At 47.6% G+C, this 16,085-nt stretch overlaps 1 protein-coding gene across 4 annotated transcripts in view; it reads left to right on the forward strand.

Moving 5' to 3' along the window:
- The window catches only part of ENTPD1 (ectonucleoside triphosphate diphosphohydrolase 1), a 597,993-nt gene that overhangs the window by 161,261 nt on the left and 420,647 nt on the right, over positions 1-16,085 (forward strand). The gene's annotated exons all lie outside the window — the stretch shown is intronic.

A 16,085-nucleotide genomic window follows, 5' to 3' on the forward strand; every position in this document is an offset into this window, starting at 1 on the left:
GGGACACATGGTATCCTCAGTTCAAGTCACACCAATGGCCCTTTTGGCCATGAGAGTCATGCAGTGGAATCTAAGGGCTCAATGGACTCAAAGCATTCAGCCCCTGTCGACCATTGTCCATGTAACTGACTCACTCCGTCAGTCTCTGGCCTGGTGGAAGAATCAGACCAATCTCCTCCACGGCTTGCCTTTTCAGGCTCCAAACCCTCAATTAATTCTCACCACCGATGCTTCCAACCTCGGATGGGGAGCCCATGTGGCCAATCTGCAAAAACAAGGCTCTTGGTCTCCAGAGGAAGCCAAACACCAAATCAATTTCCTTGAGCTTCGAACAATCAGATATGCTCTCAGGGCATTTCAGGATTGCCTCTCAAATCAAGTTATTCTGATCCAGACGTACAACCAGGTGGCCATGTGGTACATCAACAAACAGGGAGGCATGGGCTCCTTCCTTCTGTGTCAGGAAGCTGCACAGATTTGGGTGGAAGCTCTCTCCCATTTGATGTACCTCAGGGCCACCTATTTGCCGGGAGTGGACAATGTGTTGGCAGACAAGCTTTGTCGCATCTTTCAACCGCGCGAGTGGTCTCTCTACCCCTCGGTGGCAAACTCCATCTTCCAACAATGGGGATATCCTCAGATAGACCTCTTTGCGTCTCCTCAAAACCCAAAAGTAGAGAAATTCTGCTCTCTCATTCGCAGCAAACACTCTCAGCCCAGAGACGCATTCTCCCTCTCGTGGTCAACCGGTCTACTCTACACAATCCCTCCACTTCCTCTTCTCTCGAAGACTCTCGTGAAGTTACGTCAGGAGAAGGGAACCATGATCCTGATAGCACCTCACTGGCCACGCCAAGTGGGGTTTCCAATACTGCAGGATCTCTCCATTCGCAGGCACATTCCCTTGGGAAAGGACCCGCTTCTGATCACTCAAAACGATGGGTGCCTCCGCCATCCCAATCTTCACACCTTGTCCCTGACGGCATGGATGTTGAAAGGTTAATCTTTCAGCCACTTAAATTTTCTGAGCCAGTTTCCCGTGTCCTGATTGCTTCATGAAAGCCTTCCACGAGAAAAGCTTACTCTTACAAATGGAAAAGGTTCACGTCATGGTGCTCTTCTCAATCCCTTGACCACTTTTCCTGTCCAATCATGAAGTTGCTGGACTATCTCTGGCATTTTTCAGTCAGATCTAAAGGCTTCTTCCATCAGAATGCATGTCAGTGCGGTAGCCGCCTTCCATAAATGTATCGGGGATGTTCCTATATCAGTACAACCCCTTGTAACACATTTTCTGAAAGGCTTGCTTCATCTCAAGCCTCCACTGCATCCTCCAGCCCCTTCTTGGGACCTCAACCTGGTTTTGGGTCGGCTCATGAAATCACCATTCGAGCTTCTTCACTCCTGTGATCTTCGCTATCTCACACGGAAAGTGATTTTCCTTCTGGCAATCACTTCAGCTCGCAGAGTTAGTGAATTACAGGCCCTAGTTACCTATCCGCCTTACACTAAACTTCTGCAGGACCGGGCGGTACTCCGCACTCACCCTAAGTTCTTGCCTAAGGTAGTATCAGAGTTTCACATTAATCAATCCATTATATTACCTACCTTCTTTCCCAGGCCCTATTCCAATCCAGGAGAACAGGCTCTGCATACCCTTGACTGCAAACGGGCTCTAGCTTTCTACCTAGACCGTACAGCTGCCCACAGGGAAAGCACTCAATTGTTTGTCTCTTTCCACCCTAACATGTTAGGGAAGCCTGTGGGAAAGCAGACTCTCTCCTCATGGTTGGCGGACTGCATATCCTTTTGCTATCAGCAAGCGGGCATTCCATTTCAAGACTGTGTTAAAGCACACTCTGTGAGGGCCATGGCGACTTCAGTAGCACACCTACGATCAGTGCCACTTCCTGACATTTGCAGGGCTGCCACCTGGAGTTCTCTCCACACCTTTGCAGCCCACTATTGCTTGGACAAAGCTGGAAGACAAGATTCCATCTTCAGCCAGTCTGTCCTTCATAACCTATTTACAACGTGACGTACCAACACCCTTCCGCCTGCCCTTTAGGGTTCAGGATGCCCTCGGCCAAATTTCATCCCAGTCCTAGTGGCTTGCACGCCTGGGTACATTTGGTGCATTTCTCGGACATCCTCAGCTCGGTACTCACCTATACTTGAGGACTACCATCCTGCTTGTCCTGTGAGAAAGCAAATGTTGCTTACCTGTAACATGCGTTCTCACAGGACAGCAGGATGTTAGTCCTCATGAAACCCGCCCGCTGCCCTGCGGTGTTGGGTTTGTTCCATTTTCTTATTTTATTTTTCGGCACTGCCTGTAGCTTTTAAACAAGACTGAAGGGGGACCCCTGCTGGCTGCAGGGTTAGTGCCATGCTGGGCATGCCCAGTAGGGGCCAGTCAAAGTTCTGGAAACTTTGACAGACGTTTTCCGTGATTGGGCTCCATCCTACGATGTCACTCATATGTGAGGACTAACATCCTGCTGTCCTGAGAGAACACCTGTAACAGGTTAGCAACATTTGCTTTTTCCGTAGATAGTATGAATTAGCCATGCTGGCCCACCCACCTCACTGGACAGCCGAGAGAAAAAAAAAAAAAGACACAAACTTTTTTACCTATCTGCTTTGTTATGGACTGAGGGAAAATGGTGCTGCACAGGAAAGATAGTGCAGCCGCACAGAGCAAAACTCTGTGATTTTTAGGAAGCTCTGTTGAGGCAGAAACCTAGTGGACATCCCAGAAAGCATGGCTAATTTGTTCTACTATCTACGGAAAACACCATTTACAGTGAGCAAACTTGCTTTTTTCATTTTCTGCATGGTCTATCCAGTACACCTTGTGGTAATGACTGAATGCTAACTTGATTTTTAAAAACATTTTGCTAGTGCATATCTAAACCTGCAACCTTGATTAGCTGTTTTGCACTTTACAGCATTTTTATTGTTACAGTTTAGGGCAACTTTTAGCCCTCTGTTCTACAAAATTGCTGAGCTGTGTAACTATCCAACTGTCTAGAGAGATGTAACCAAACGCATTTTTAAAAAATCTTTTTATTTAAACCACTTTTACACACACCAAGAGTACTTCAAAAGCAAGAGAAACATACATTTTATGGGTAAGTATTTTTTGCACCCTTTACATAATTGACAACGTGGGATTAAGACTAGGCTGAAAACGGGTACAGTTTTTAAAATGTTTTCTCTCTAATTATGATTCCACAATGTTGATTCTATTCTTAATGGAAATTCTTTTATTAAATTATGAACACTGTCATAATTTCCTGTAAAAGTGCCTGTGAGGGGGCTAGTTCTTCAAATTCCTAGCTCTGATCTGTTTCATAGTAACATAGTAAATGATAGATCAAGGCCAAAATGGTCCTTCCCGTCTGCCCAGCAATGTGTTCAGTAACTGCTGTTCCATGCAGAAAAATTACTGCAGGTTACTCCAGCATGTCATTTCCATCCTCATGCTACTAGGATCATCTGTGTTTTATCCCACGTCTTTTTTTAATTCTGTCACTGTTTTTGTCTTCACTATCACTTCTAGGAGGGTATTCGAGGCATCCACCGTCTTTTCCATGAAAAACAATATTTCCTAATATTGCTAAGTCTAACCCCCTGGAATTTCATATGTGACCCCTGTTCTACAGTTTCCTTTTCATCAGAAAAGTTTTCTTTTGTGTATTTTTAATATCTTTCAGGTATTTAAATATCTGTGCCCCCTCCTGTTTTTCTCTTTCCTGGATATACATATTTTGGTCCTGAAGTCTCATATGTCTTTTATTGTAGACCTTGCACCATTTTGGTTGCCTTTCACTGGACTTCTTCTATCTTCTCCCTAATCAGGGTTGGATTTCCCATAAGGCCAACCTAGGCCATGGTCTAGGGCTCAGCAGTCAGGGGGGGCGTATATACAGCAGAAATAACAATCAAACATTTACACATTTTTAGTATTATTTGGAAAAAGCCATATAAAATGCTGTTTTTTAAATTTACATCCATATACTTTAAATAAATTGAGCGCTACATTTATGTTGCCCATCTCTACGGTTTGCGCTGTCTTGATCAGTCACAGGCAAAAAGCATTTGCTATTTCTCTCTCACACACTCAGGGGTAGATTTTCAGACGAGCGCGAACAGCCTACTTTTGTTTGCGCTCCAGGCGCAAACAAAGTACGCTGGATTTTAGTAGATACGCGCGTAGTCGCGCGTATCGGCTAAAATCCTGGATCGGCGCGCGCAAGGCTATCTATTTCGTATAGCCTGCGCGCGCCGAGCCGCGCAGCCTACCCCCGTTCCCTCCTAGGCCGCTCCGAAATCGGAGCGGCCTAGAAGGGAACTTTCCTTTGCCCTCCCCTCACCTTCCCCTCCCTTCCCCTACCTAACCCACCCGCCCGGCCCTGTCTAAACCCCCATCCTACCTTTGTCGGGGGATTTACGCCTCCCGGAGGGACCGCGACCTGGGGGCGGGTACGAAGGGCGCGGTCACGCCCCCGGGCCGTAGCCACGCCCCCGTACCCCGCCCCCAAAACGCTGCCGACACGCCCCCGCAACGCCGCGCGCTCCGGCCCCGCCCCCGACACGCCTCCCGACACGCCCACTCCGAAAACCCCGGGACTTACGCGAGTCCCGGGGTTCTGCGCGCGCCGGTGAGCCTATGTAAAATAGGCTCACCGGCGCGCAGGGCCCTGCTCGCGTAAATCCGCCCGGTTTTGGGCGGATTTAAGCGAGCAGGGCTCTGAAAATCCGCCCCTCAGCGTAAACCACGTGTTAAAGGAAAATTCCAGATTTGGCGTTAAAATAGTGATTCCATGTGATTCATTACGCTTATATCGCTTGTCTTCTACATATCTACTGTTAATAAGTATGTAAAATATATCATTTCCTAGCGTGTAGCAGATGGACTCAGAACAAGTGGGTATAGTGTGCTCGTGCTAGCAGTTGGAGACGGATCTGACGTCAGCACGGGTACATATACCCCCACAGGAAGTGAAGCAACTCAGTAATTTCCGTCTCCAAAGCAGTTTGGAGAGCCTGCACGCTCGCTGAGCGTGTTTTCCAATACTACTTTCTACTTTCTACATTCTAACTTACTAAATTTCTACAGACGACGAGCCCCGCCCTCCTGCGGTGATACCCTCCCCCAGTTGAGTTTCCCTCGGAGGTCTAGGCCTCGGTCCCGGCGTGGACTTAGCCCCGAGCGAGACAAGTTCGGCGGCTTAGAGGCAGCGGGTGCATTTCCTCAAGCGCGGCGGTGAAGGTATTTCCCCTCTCCCCCCCGCAGCCGGAGACCGCCCGGGTTCCAGCCAGGAAGCGCCGTGGATCAGGTAAGGCGTACATCTCTTACTTTTTGGTCTCCGAGGTACGAGGATCGGCGGCGTTGCCCGCATGCGGCATGCCGTGGAGGTCGCCATTTTGTCTGCCTTGTTCAGGTATTGAGCGCCCATGATAGGTGCCTGTTGATGAGCGTATATTGCTGACCGCATATTATTGAGCGCATATTGTATATTATTGAGCGTATATTGCTGACCGCATATTATTGAGCGCATATTGTATATTATTGAGTGTATATTGCTGACCGCATATTATTGAGCGCATATTGTATATTATTGAGCGTATATTGCTGACCGCATATTATTGAGCGCATATTGTATATTATTGAGCGTATATTATTGAGCGCATATTGTATATTATTGAGCGTATATTGCTGACCGCATATTATTGAGCGCATATTATTGAGCGCATATTGTTATTGAGCGAAATTCATGGCAGCATAAGCGCCGGCGCCCTGCATTCGCAAGACGCGATGGAACATTTAAATGCCCCGGCGTCTCCTGTGGCAGTGCCTCCTGATTCCGGCGTGAAAGCTCTCGGCCTCTGCTCAGCATGCCAGCTTAGAGCCACGCAGAGCGAGGAGCCAGACTCCCTTTGTGCCCAATGTGAGGAGGCCGTGGGAGCCTCGGACCAGGACCAGTTTCAACCGAGGTTTGTCTACAGTTCCCCAGGAGCCACCCCGGACTTAGCGGGCAGTCTCGAACAAACAGGAGTCCCGGGGGACCTGGTACCCAGACGGCTAGAGACCGCTTCCATTTCCTGGGTGGATTTATTTAAAGGGATCCATGCCTTTGTACAGATGTAGTCAGCTTCCCGGCCAGGCCCTGCTGCTGCTCCGGCTGACCCTGCCCCTGGGCCTTCTCACCTCCGGGCAGCCCGGCTCATGCAGACCCTGATGTTTCAGAGGACGAGTCCGAACCCCCCGAGGAGGGGGAACTTCCCTCGGGGATTGAGCCATATTGAACTATGCGGTGGTTCTTTCCCAAGGAAGATCTCTCCGACCTGGTTTCTCAGTGCCTGACGGAGTTGGCTATTCGTGGCCCCAGCACTATGGAGGCAGCTACGCAGAACCCCGTGCTGGAAGGTCTTCGTCCTACAGCCCGCCATTTTCCCTTCCTGCAAGCAGCACAACAACTGATAGATTTGGAGTGGACTGCGCCAGAGGCCTCATTCAAAGGGGGTCGGGCCCTGACAGGCATGTACCCCCTGGACCTGGCAATCAAGGAGATGCTGGCGTGCCCTCAGGTGGACGCCTTGGTTAGCGCTGTGGTCAAGCGCATTACCATTCCAGTTGAGGGGGGGCGGCCCTCAAGGAGCCTCATGACCGGCGACTGGACGCCATCCTGAAACAGACCTTTGAGGTGGCAGCTCTATCTTTGCGGATCGCAACCTGCTGCACAGTGGTGACGCGTTCCTGTTCCATGGAGTCAGCTCTCTCGTTCCTCACGGATGCCGCATCCGATCCAGTCCGTACAACAGCCAAGGGGGTCTCATCCTCAGTAGCAGCCAGGAGGCAGCTCTGGATACGGAACTGGTCAGCCGATGCTCCTTCTAAGACACGCCTCACCAGAATGCCCTTTAAGGGCTCTCTCTCCTGTTCGGCAGCGACCTTGATAAACTGGCCAGCACATGGGGTGCCTCTCCAGTACCGCGACTGGAGAGGCACCCCATGCCGGAAGACAGGTTCAAAAGGAACCAGCGTGCCTTTCCGAGGCCCTCCAGAGGGAGAAGCTCCCAATGCTTCACTCCCTATAGGAGTCGCTACCAGGCACCTCGTCCTCAGGCCAGGAACCAGTCCTTTCGGACCAAGCAGCATAAGAGGGGAGCCGGCTCGGGTTCAGGTCCCGGCCGCGCCTCCCAATGAGAATCAGCCGATCCATCCGGGGGACGGAGCCATAGGGGGTAGGTTAACCCTCTTCTACCCCAGATGGGTCGAGATTACGTCGGACCAGTGGGTCCTCGCCATCATCCGAGAGGGGTATTATCTGGACCTCCATCACATCCCTCCGGACAGGTTTGTGGAATCCCCGTGTCCAATCCATAAGAAGGCAGCATTGGAAGCTACCCTGGCGAGGCTCCTGTCCTTGAAAGCCATAATCCCAGTACCTGCATGGGAAGTGGATTCTGGGCACTATTCCATTTATTTCATGGTACCCAAGAAAGAGGGCACTTTCCGGCCCGTATTGGACCTCAAGTCAGTCAACCGATACTTAAGGGTCCCGAGGTTTCGCATGGAAACTCTGCGCTCAGTCAAGACCGCAGTACAGCCTGGGGAATTCCTCACGGCCTTAGACTTGTCAGAAGCCTACCTGCATATCCCGATCCATCGGGACCATCAGCGGTACCTACGCTTCAAGGTTCTGGGACAACACTTCCAATTCCGGGCTTTGCCCTTCGGGTTAGCCACGGCGCCGCGGACCTTCACCAAGGTGATAGTAGTGGTAGCAGCGGCGCTCAGACGGGAGGGAATCCTTGTCCATCCCTACCTAGACGATTGGCTGATCAGGGCGAAATCACGAGAGGAGAGCCATCGGGCAACCAACAGAGTGATCTCCCTCCTGCAAAGCCTGGGATGGGTAGTCAACCTAAACAAGAGTTGCCTACAGCCTACCCAATCCCTGGAATACCTGGGAGTCCAGTTCGACACCCAGGCAGACAAAGTCAGCCTCACCACCGAGAGAAGGTTAAAACTCCAGACGCGTCTACGGTCCTTGATGGGAGCCAGCCAGCCCATAGCTTGGGATTATCTGCAGGTTCTCTGTCTCATGGCATCCACCCTGGAAGTGGTACCCTGGGCAAGAGCCCATATGAGACCTCTACAACGCTCCCTCCTCTCTCGATGGAGCGCCCGCTTCCGGAATTACTCCGTGCATCTACCTCTACCAGCCAGAGTGCGGACCCAGCTACGGTGGTGGTTGCAGTCCAACCACACGAGCAGGGGGTCGAAGATGTCCTCCCCCACGTGGATTCTGCTCACCACAGATGCCAGCCTGAGCGGATGGGGAGCACACTGCGAAGAGCTCACCACCCAAGGGTGGTGGAACAGAGAAGAGTCTGGGGTGGAACATCAACCGTCTAGAAGCACGGGCAGTCCGGTTAGCCTGCCTGCGATTCGCTCCCAGACTGCGGAACAGAGCAGTCAGAGTGATGTCCGACAACGCCACCACGGTGGCATACATCAACCGACAGGGCGGAACCAGAAGCCAACAGGTGTCCCTGGAGATAGCCCCGCTGATGGCTTGGGCAGAGGCGAATCTCCAGGACATCTCCGCCGTCCACATTGCTGGAAGGGACAACACCGCGGCAGACTTCCTCAGTAGGGAAAGCCTAAATCCGGGAGAATGGCAGCTGTCCCCCACAGCCTTCCAGATGATTGTGGATCAGTGGGGGATTCCGGACATGGACCTACTAGCGGACAGGTCCAATGCTCAAGTACCCAGATACTTCAGCCGCAAGCGAGATTCGTTCTCTCACGGGATCGATGCCCTGGTTCAGCCATGGCCTCCAGGGACCCTGCTATACGCTTTTCCTCCGTGGCCCCTGCTGGGCACGCTTATACACAAGATTCAGAAGCACAAGGGCCTAGTTCTTCTAGTGGCACCAGACTGGCCAAGAAAGACCCTGGTACGCGGACATGAGAAGACTACTGGCAGGGGAGCCCGTTCCCCTGCCTCCTCTCAGGGACCTGCTATGACAGGGTCCCATCCTCCACGAGGATCCAGCTCAATTCTCTCTTTCCGTCTGGCCATTGAGAGGGCGAGACTGAAGAAAAGAGGTTACTTGGAGCCGGTGATAGATACACTCCTCCGAGCTCGCAAGTTTTCCACATCCCTCACCTACGTAAGGATCTGGAGAGTATTTGAAGCCTGGTGCGACACTCATGGCACCAATCCACATGCAACCACAATCCCTATTGTTTTGGATTTCCTGCAGGATGGGTTTCAGAAGGGTCTCTCCCTCAGCTCCATCAAGGTTCAGGTGGCTGCGCTGTCTTGCTACGGTCCCCGGAGGGATGGCAAGACTATTGCCACGCACCCAGATATTTCCCGCTTCCTGAAAGGAGTCAAGCACATTCGTCCGCCACTGAAGTGGCCAGTGCCCCTGTGGAACCTCAACATAGTTTTGGATTTCCTTGCGGGATCCACCTTCAGACCCCTTCGGGGCCTGTCTCTCCGTTCTCTAACTTTGAAGATGGTGTTCTTGCTGGCTGTGTGTTCAGCACGCCGCATTTCGGAACTAAAAGTGCTGTCCTGCCGTGATCCCTTTCTTATAATCACTCCAGAGGCTATCCATCTTCGCACGGTTCCATCCTTCTTGCCTAAAGTAGTCTCACAATTTCACCTCAACCAAACCATATCCTTGCCAACCACGGCGGGTTTGAAGAAATCAGAAGAAGGGCGTTTACTACGCCATCGGCAGATTGCTGCCCAGATATCTGGAAATGACAGAAGCAGTACGAAAGACGGACCATCTGTTCGTCCTTCACAGAGGGAAGAAACAAGGAGAAGCGGCCTCTCGGCTCACCATCGCCCGCTGGATCAAAGAAGTTATCAGAGCGGCCTACGTAGAGGCCGGGAAGTCACCACCTCTACAGGTCAATGCTCATTCTACCAGAGCGCAAGCAGCATCTTGGGCAGAATCTAGGATGCTGTCGCCCGCAGAAATATGTAAGGCGGCGACATGGTCCTCCCTCCATACCTTCTCCAGGTTTTATCGTCTGGATGTCCAGGCCAGGGAGGACACAGCATTTGCGAGGGCAGTCCTACGCGGTCCTCAGGCAGCCTCCTGCCCATTTCGGGAGTAGCTTTTGTACATCCCACTTGTTCTGAGTCCATCTGCTACACGCTAGGAAATGTTGAGATTACTTACCTGATAATCTCCTTTTCCTTAGTGTATGCAGATGGACTCACCATCCCGCCCGGCTGCCAGTATACATGGGTTACACCTATTCAAGGTAAGGCATGTCATTTCTTACACGAGAGCGTCCACTCTACCAGGTGTTGACGCCTTCCGGTTGGGAACGCTGGCGGTCTCCAGCTACTATCAATCAGTCAGGGGAATCCTGTTTCACTAATTCATTGATCGTCAGTACACATATATCCATAACAGCTTTTGCAAGGAAGATTACGGAGTTGCTTCACTTCCTGTGGGGGTATATGTACCCGTGCTGACGTCAGATCCGTCTCCAACTGCTAGCACGAGCACACTATACCCACTTGTTCTGAGTCCATCTGCATACACTAAGGAAAAGGAGATTATCAGGTAAGTAATCTCAACATTACTACTTTTATATACTATTTTGTTAACTCAGGGCAGAAAGCCGTAAGCAGAAAAAGTTGACGGGGGTGTTTGCCAAATTATAAGGGGGCTGCGATTTTTATTACAAAACATGAAACATACACAACTTATGGCTTGTTTATGCAGCATCATTTAATATGGTGTAATGTAAGTTTGACACAAAATGCAAAACATTTCAATAAAATTCTATAATGTCAGATGAGAATCAATGTAAATCTTCTGCATTTTATGTCCATTTTATTCGCTGTTTTTTGTATCAAATACGCCATCTAGGTGAATAATTTGAACTAACCAAAGAAATAATCTTCGTGCCTCATATGGGTTATATAGGCGGACGTTTGCATTTTGCGGGCTGGCCTGACCCGAACCTGCGAGCTGGGTCGGGTTAAAAATAGTTTAGCACGGGTCGGGTTGGACAGAAGAACTTCCACGGGGTGATGCGGGTCCCACGGGCTGAAAACATTTTTATTGGTTTTGGTCTGTTTTATTTTGCTTCTGGGTTCACTCATCGCAAGTTTAAATATGTTTCGAATAACTGGCAGGGAATAGTTGCAGGATATTTCATATTTACAGCCTGCATCATGTTCTGAATCTGAAGAAAAATTGCCTTCGTGATATACGAAAAGACGGTTTCTGTATGTAGACGGCGACTATTGATTGCTATTAATAACATCATGCTGACTATTCAATTTGAATAGTCGACTTCAGTGAAACAATTGAAGCCTTTTCATGGACAAAAGCGCCAAGGAAGAAATTCTAGTAGATATTTAAAACGACTTGAGGAAATTTGATGGAAAGTTTTTTTTTTTTTGTATGTGTTAATGTTATGCAATTTCATAAGTAGTGTACTTTTGAATTAAAAATATATGGTTCAAAGATTATAAAGATTGTATTAAGTGCTTACATGTTTCAAAAATAAACTATTAAATATTAAATAGAAAATTATAAATCAACTTTTGAGGGGGAGGGGGCGCAGAATTGTGCTTTGGCCTAGGGTATAGAAATGTGTAAATCCAGCCCTGTCCCTATCCTGTCCCTATTCTTTTTGCAATATGGCCTCCAGAACTGAACATTGTAGTCCAGGTGAGGCCTCACAAATGACCTGTATAGGGATAATATCTTCTCCTTTTTTTCTGCTAGTTATGCCACTCTCTGCTGCTTAACATCCCTCTTACCATAGTCACTGCCTTGTCAAATTGCTTTACTGTCTTCAGATCATCAGATACGGTCACCCTAGATCTATCTCTTGGTCAATGCACATCAATCTTTCTTAACCACTTCTCTTCTGCTAAATATGTTTGTTGCTGTGAGCAGAGAGAAGTTTAGCTAAATGTATCCTCTTTATCTATATCTATCTATCTATCTATCTATCTATATATATATATATATATATATAGAGAGAGAGAGAGAGAGAGAGAGAGATGCTTACAGCAGTAGCTAGATAACATCTTTCTGTCAGGTTCCTCATTGGTGCTGCTGTTGTGGCTACAGCCAAGAGGAATTATTGTATGCTGTCTAGTGTTGTACTTTGCAAAAAGAGTGTTCTCTTTGCAACCTGCTCAGCACTGAAACCCCAGACAGTGGGAACTAGTGGGACTAGCGGTCTGAAGCAAGCAAAGGCAGGGGGCCCCAAGTGGGTGGATCTGACATTCAGCGTTGCTTGGAGGTGTGACAGTAAGTGGTTGTAAGAATGGAATGGGCCTGTATAGGATGAAGGTGGTGATTAGCAGAGGCAAGGGGAAAAAAAACTTCCAGTGTGTCAGCTAGTTTTATTGGGGTTATGATTTGAGATATCATTAGTTTTTTAAATGCCTGAAATAAAGGCCAAGAATTTTACTGCACAGTAGATTTGGCCATAATTGACACTAAATTCAACACTGATTCACTCTGGGTAAATGCAAAAGGAAGTATACTGTTCCATTTCTTCTATAAAGTATAGCTGGGGGATGTAGGGAAACAGCAGAGTTGCATTTTTTTGCCATGTGAGGCACTCCGTTCTTATTCTGGTGTTTTAAAACTGAGCTTCATTTAGTGAATCAAGCCAGTATCCAGATGGAAAGAATGTGTTTTGTGCTGAGGCACTGAATGGTCTGGATTGTTAAACTATGCTTGGCTGGGTCACAGGGAATTCCTGTCTTTAATCTCCATATCATTCATTGAAGAGAAACATATCCGTTTACTGCCAACATAAACAGAAAACATGGGATTCCACTTTCAGCAGAGTGCCAGTTTGGCCACTTCAGGGTTCTGATTGAATATGTTAGCACAGGTAATAACAGAAAATAGGAAAAGGAACTCCTTGACTTTGACTTCAAGGATTGCCAGTGTCTGAGGTGTCACATTAAGAGGTCTATGCAATAAAACTTGAGCTAAAAATGTCTTGTATACGAGTCAGTAAACATTTAACATATATACAGCGAGAGAAATTTTCAAATATTCTAAGTACGAGACCTTAGCCTGACTTTTTAAAGCAGACTTATAGGCAGAAATCCATTTTGAAAATTCATGGGTTTAGCCGTTCCTCACAGACTTCCATGCAGTAAGTTACACCCTGATTTGAGCAGGTGTAACTTTCCGCATGAAGATTAAGGCACATACTTTCAAAAATCCTTCTGTGTTCTATGTTTCTATGTAAATTCTTTCCCCACCCCAACTTCACCCCCTGGGAACACCTACTTGTAGTGCTGGTAAAAGTATATGTGAAACTGGGTTTCACCCATACTTTTACATTTACAACCCTGAGTTGATTTTCTTATTGTGTATATTAACCCAAAATTGCAGTTGCTAAATAGTGTAAGAACTTTACATAGCATTGGGCGAGCTAAATATCATGTTCATGCTAAATTGAACATTCTTGGTTCTCTTTACGTTTACCTTCTCTTTACCTTCTGGCTATGGCTTCAGTTTTGAAGCCATAGCCAGAAGGTAGATTAAGATAGGATTGCTTATCAGTACAGAGAAAGACCTGAACCCCAGGAGAGAAGGTTAAAGGAGAAAAGATTTTCAGGAGAGGGAAAACCAGAAATGAGTGTGTTTTTTGCCCTTCTGTCTTAAGTATCAGTAAGGGGTCTTGAAAGAGCTACATGAGAGGATGTGATTGGTAAGAGAAGGGAACATAGAAGAGGGTGAGCAAGGATGGAGTCCTGCTGCCCTGAGTTAGGCCATCATTAATATTCTGACCATTCTCCTCTCTACAAGCTATACTACTCCTATACTCCTCTCTGTAGTAGAGGTCCCCGTAGTGGGTGAACGACTGTCTGCCAGGGCCTCAAAACTGAAAGAAAATAGCTCTGTGTGCAAAACAATTGAGCTCAAAGAAGCTTTTGAGGCCCAGGTCATTATTCAGCCTTAAGCATAGGAATGTCTATTGTGGTCTTTGTTTTCTTTTAACTTACTGCTCAAGCGAATGTTTGGGTGTCTCCTCTGTCATTTCCCCCTCTTCTGTTGCCTATCCTATAATCCACATCGCTCATAACCTCTCCTGTTGAAGTAGCCACATCTCCTTTGTCTTTCATCCCAAAAGCATTCCAACCCCACCACATCCATTCCTTTGTTGCCAGGGAGGGAAATCTGTCAACCTTGACTCCAGAGAGCACCCACATCTGGCCAGTCACTCTCTGCAAGCACCTTGTAGTAAGGGGACTGCAACTGACTTTGGCACTGGGGATGCTCTGTGAGGATGTCAGTGGCTGGCCAGAGAACAGGCTCAGGCTGTCTGTTTTCTCATTAGATCTTTATTAAATACAGAAAACATGAAACAAAAGCAGCTCTGCTTACCTTAGCAGTTCTCAAAATAGATAGCAGTATTGTTCACAGTTCAGAAATATTGGCCTTCCATCGGCTTCCCTCTCTTTCCTGGGGCCCCTGTGTTCTCCCTGGACCTAGTTTCTTATTCCCTTCTAAGGAGGATGTCCTCAGAGCATAACTCTTTCCTACCTGTGGCTTAAGGTGGACCAGGCTAATTGCTGGTCCCTGGCTTTCAAGGAAGGTCTAAAATACACTTCTTCATGGGGTGATATGAAGACATAAGGGACTCATGGGTGGGACCCCCATGAGAACAGAGAATCAGGTGGGAGATCCCCCTAAGTGGTACTAGCCCTGACTGTGGACAATACAGTAGGATAACCGTCTGGGAGAGCCTCAAAACTCTCCAAAATTAAATTAATTCTTAACCGTAAAGAAGCCCTCAACACTAAGACCACTGTTCTGGGTCAAGACTCATTATTTCTTTATTTAACTTTGTTTCTTGCCTAACAAAAAGCTCCAGACAGTATACAATCCATCATAATCACAAAATCCTAATATAATGATACTACAAAACAAACAATTTCAATATTGAGAACAAAATAAAAGCAAACCAATTACAATATACAGATAATATCAGTTCAGTTACAATAAAAATTATACCCCATAGACTAGGATTAAACCTGAATTCATCAAAGCCTAAAAAAACCCCCTATAAACCTAGTTTATAATGTAACTACTAAAGACTTGAATAAATAAGACTTACTGCCCCATCTAAATTTCAAATAGTTCCCCTGTATGCAGAGCTGTGTAGGATGAAAGTTGCAAAGGAGAGGTGCAGAACATGTGCCTAGTATGGGTCTGAGCTCTTGTATAGGTCAGACTGTAATCTTTGAGGGTCCGATGAAAGAAAACAGTGCAGTAAAATGGGCGCTCATACTGAGCAAAGCACATCTCCTGGGTGCCCATTGCAAATAAGCTGCTGCACTAAAAAATGACTTGCTGGGGAACTTGTGTCCCTAGTGGTCCAAAGCATCGGGCACCCAGGAGATGTGGCTATGCAAGTGTTAGGAATACGAGCGTCTGTTTTATTCCGCTGCTTCAGAACTTCATAAGCTGGCTGATCCAACATCACATCCAATGAGTAGATGTGAATCGGTTATTTACACTTTTGAATAATAAAAGGACTAGGGGGCATTCCATGAAGTTAGCAAGTAGCACATTTAAGACTAATCAGAGAAAATTATTTTTCACTCAACCCACAATAAAGCTCTGGAATTTGTTGCCAGAGGATGTGGTTAGTGCAGTTAGTGTAGCTGGGTTCAAAAAAGGTTTGGATAAGTTATTGGAGAAGAAGTCCATTAACGGCTATTAATCAAGTTGACTTAAGGAATAGCCACTGCTATTAATTGCATCAGTAGCATGGGATCTTCTTAGTGTTTGGGTAATTGCCAGGTTCTTGTGGCCTGGTTTGGCCTCTGTTGGAAACAGGATGCTGGGCTTGATGGACCCTTGGTCTGACTACGTTTTCTGGTAATTGAGCCAGGTGGATAGCCTTCCTGAGGAGAAGACATCTTGAAGGGAAAGAGGAATGTTAAAGTGGTAGCAAGCGAGCCTGTTTAATCTCTATGCTGTGAGGTGTAAGGAGGAGTGAAGAAGATGCAGCAGTGTATCCCTTGCCCTGGGTAAGA

Source organism: Rhinatrema bivittatum, chromosome 7, assembly GCF_901001135.1.
Source record: "Rhinatrema bivittatum chromosome 7, aRhiBiv1.1, whole genome shotgun sequence".
NCBI lineage: Eukaryota > Metazoa > Chordata > Amphibia > Gymnophiona > Rhinatrematidae > Rhinatrema > Rhinatrema bivittatum.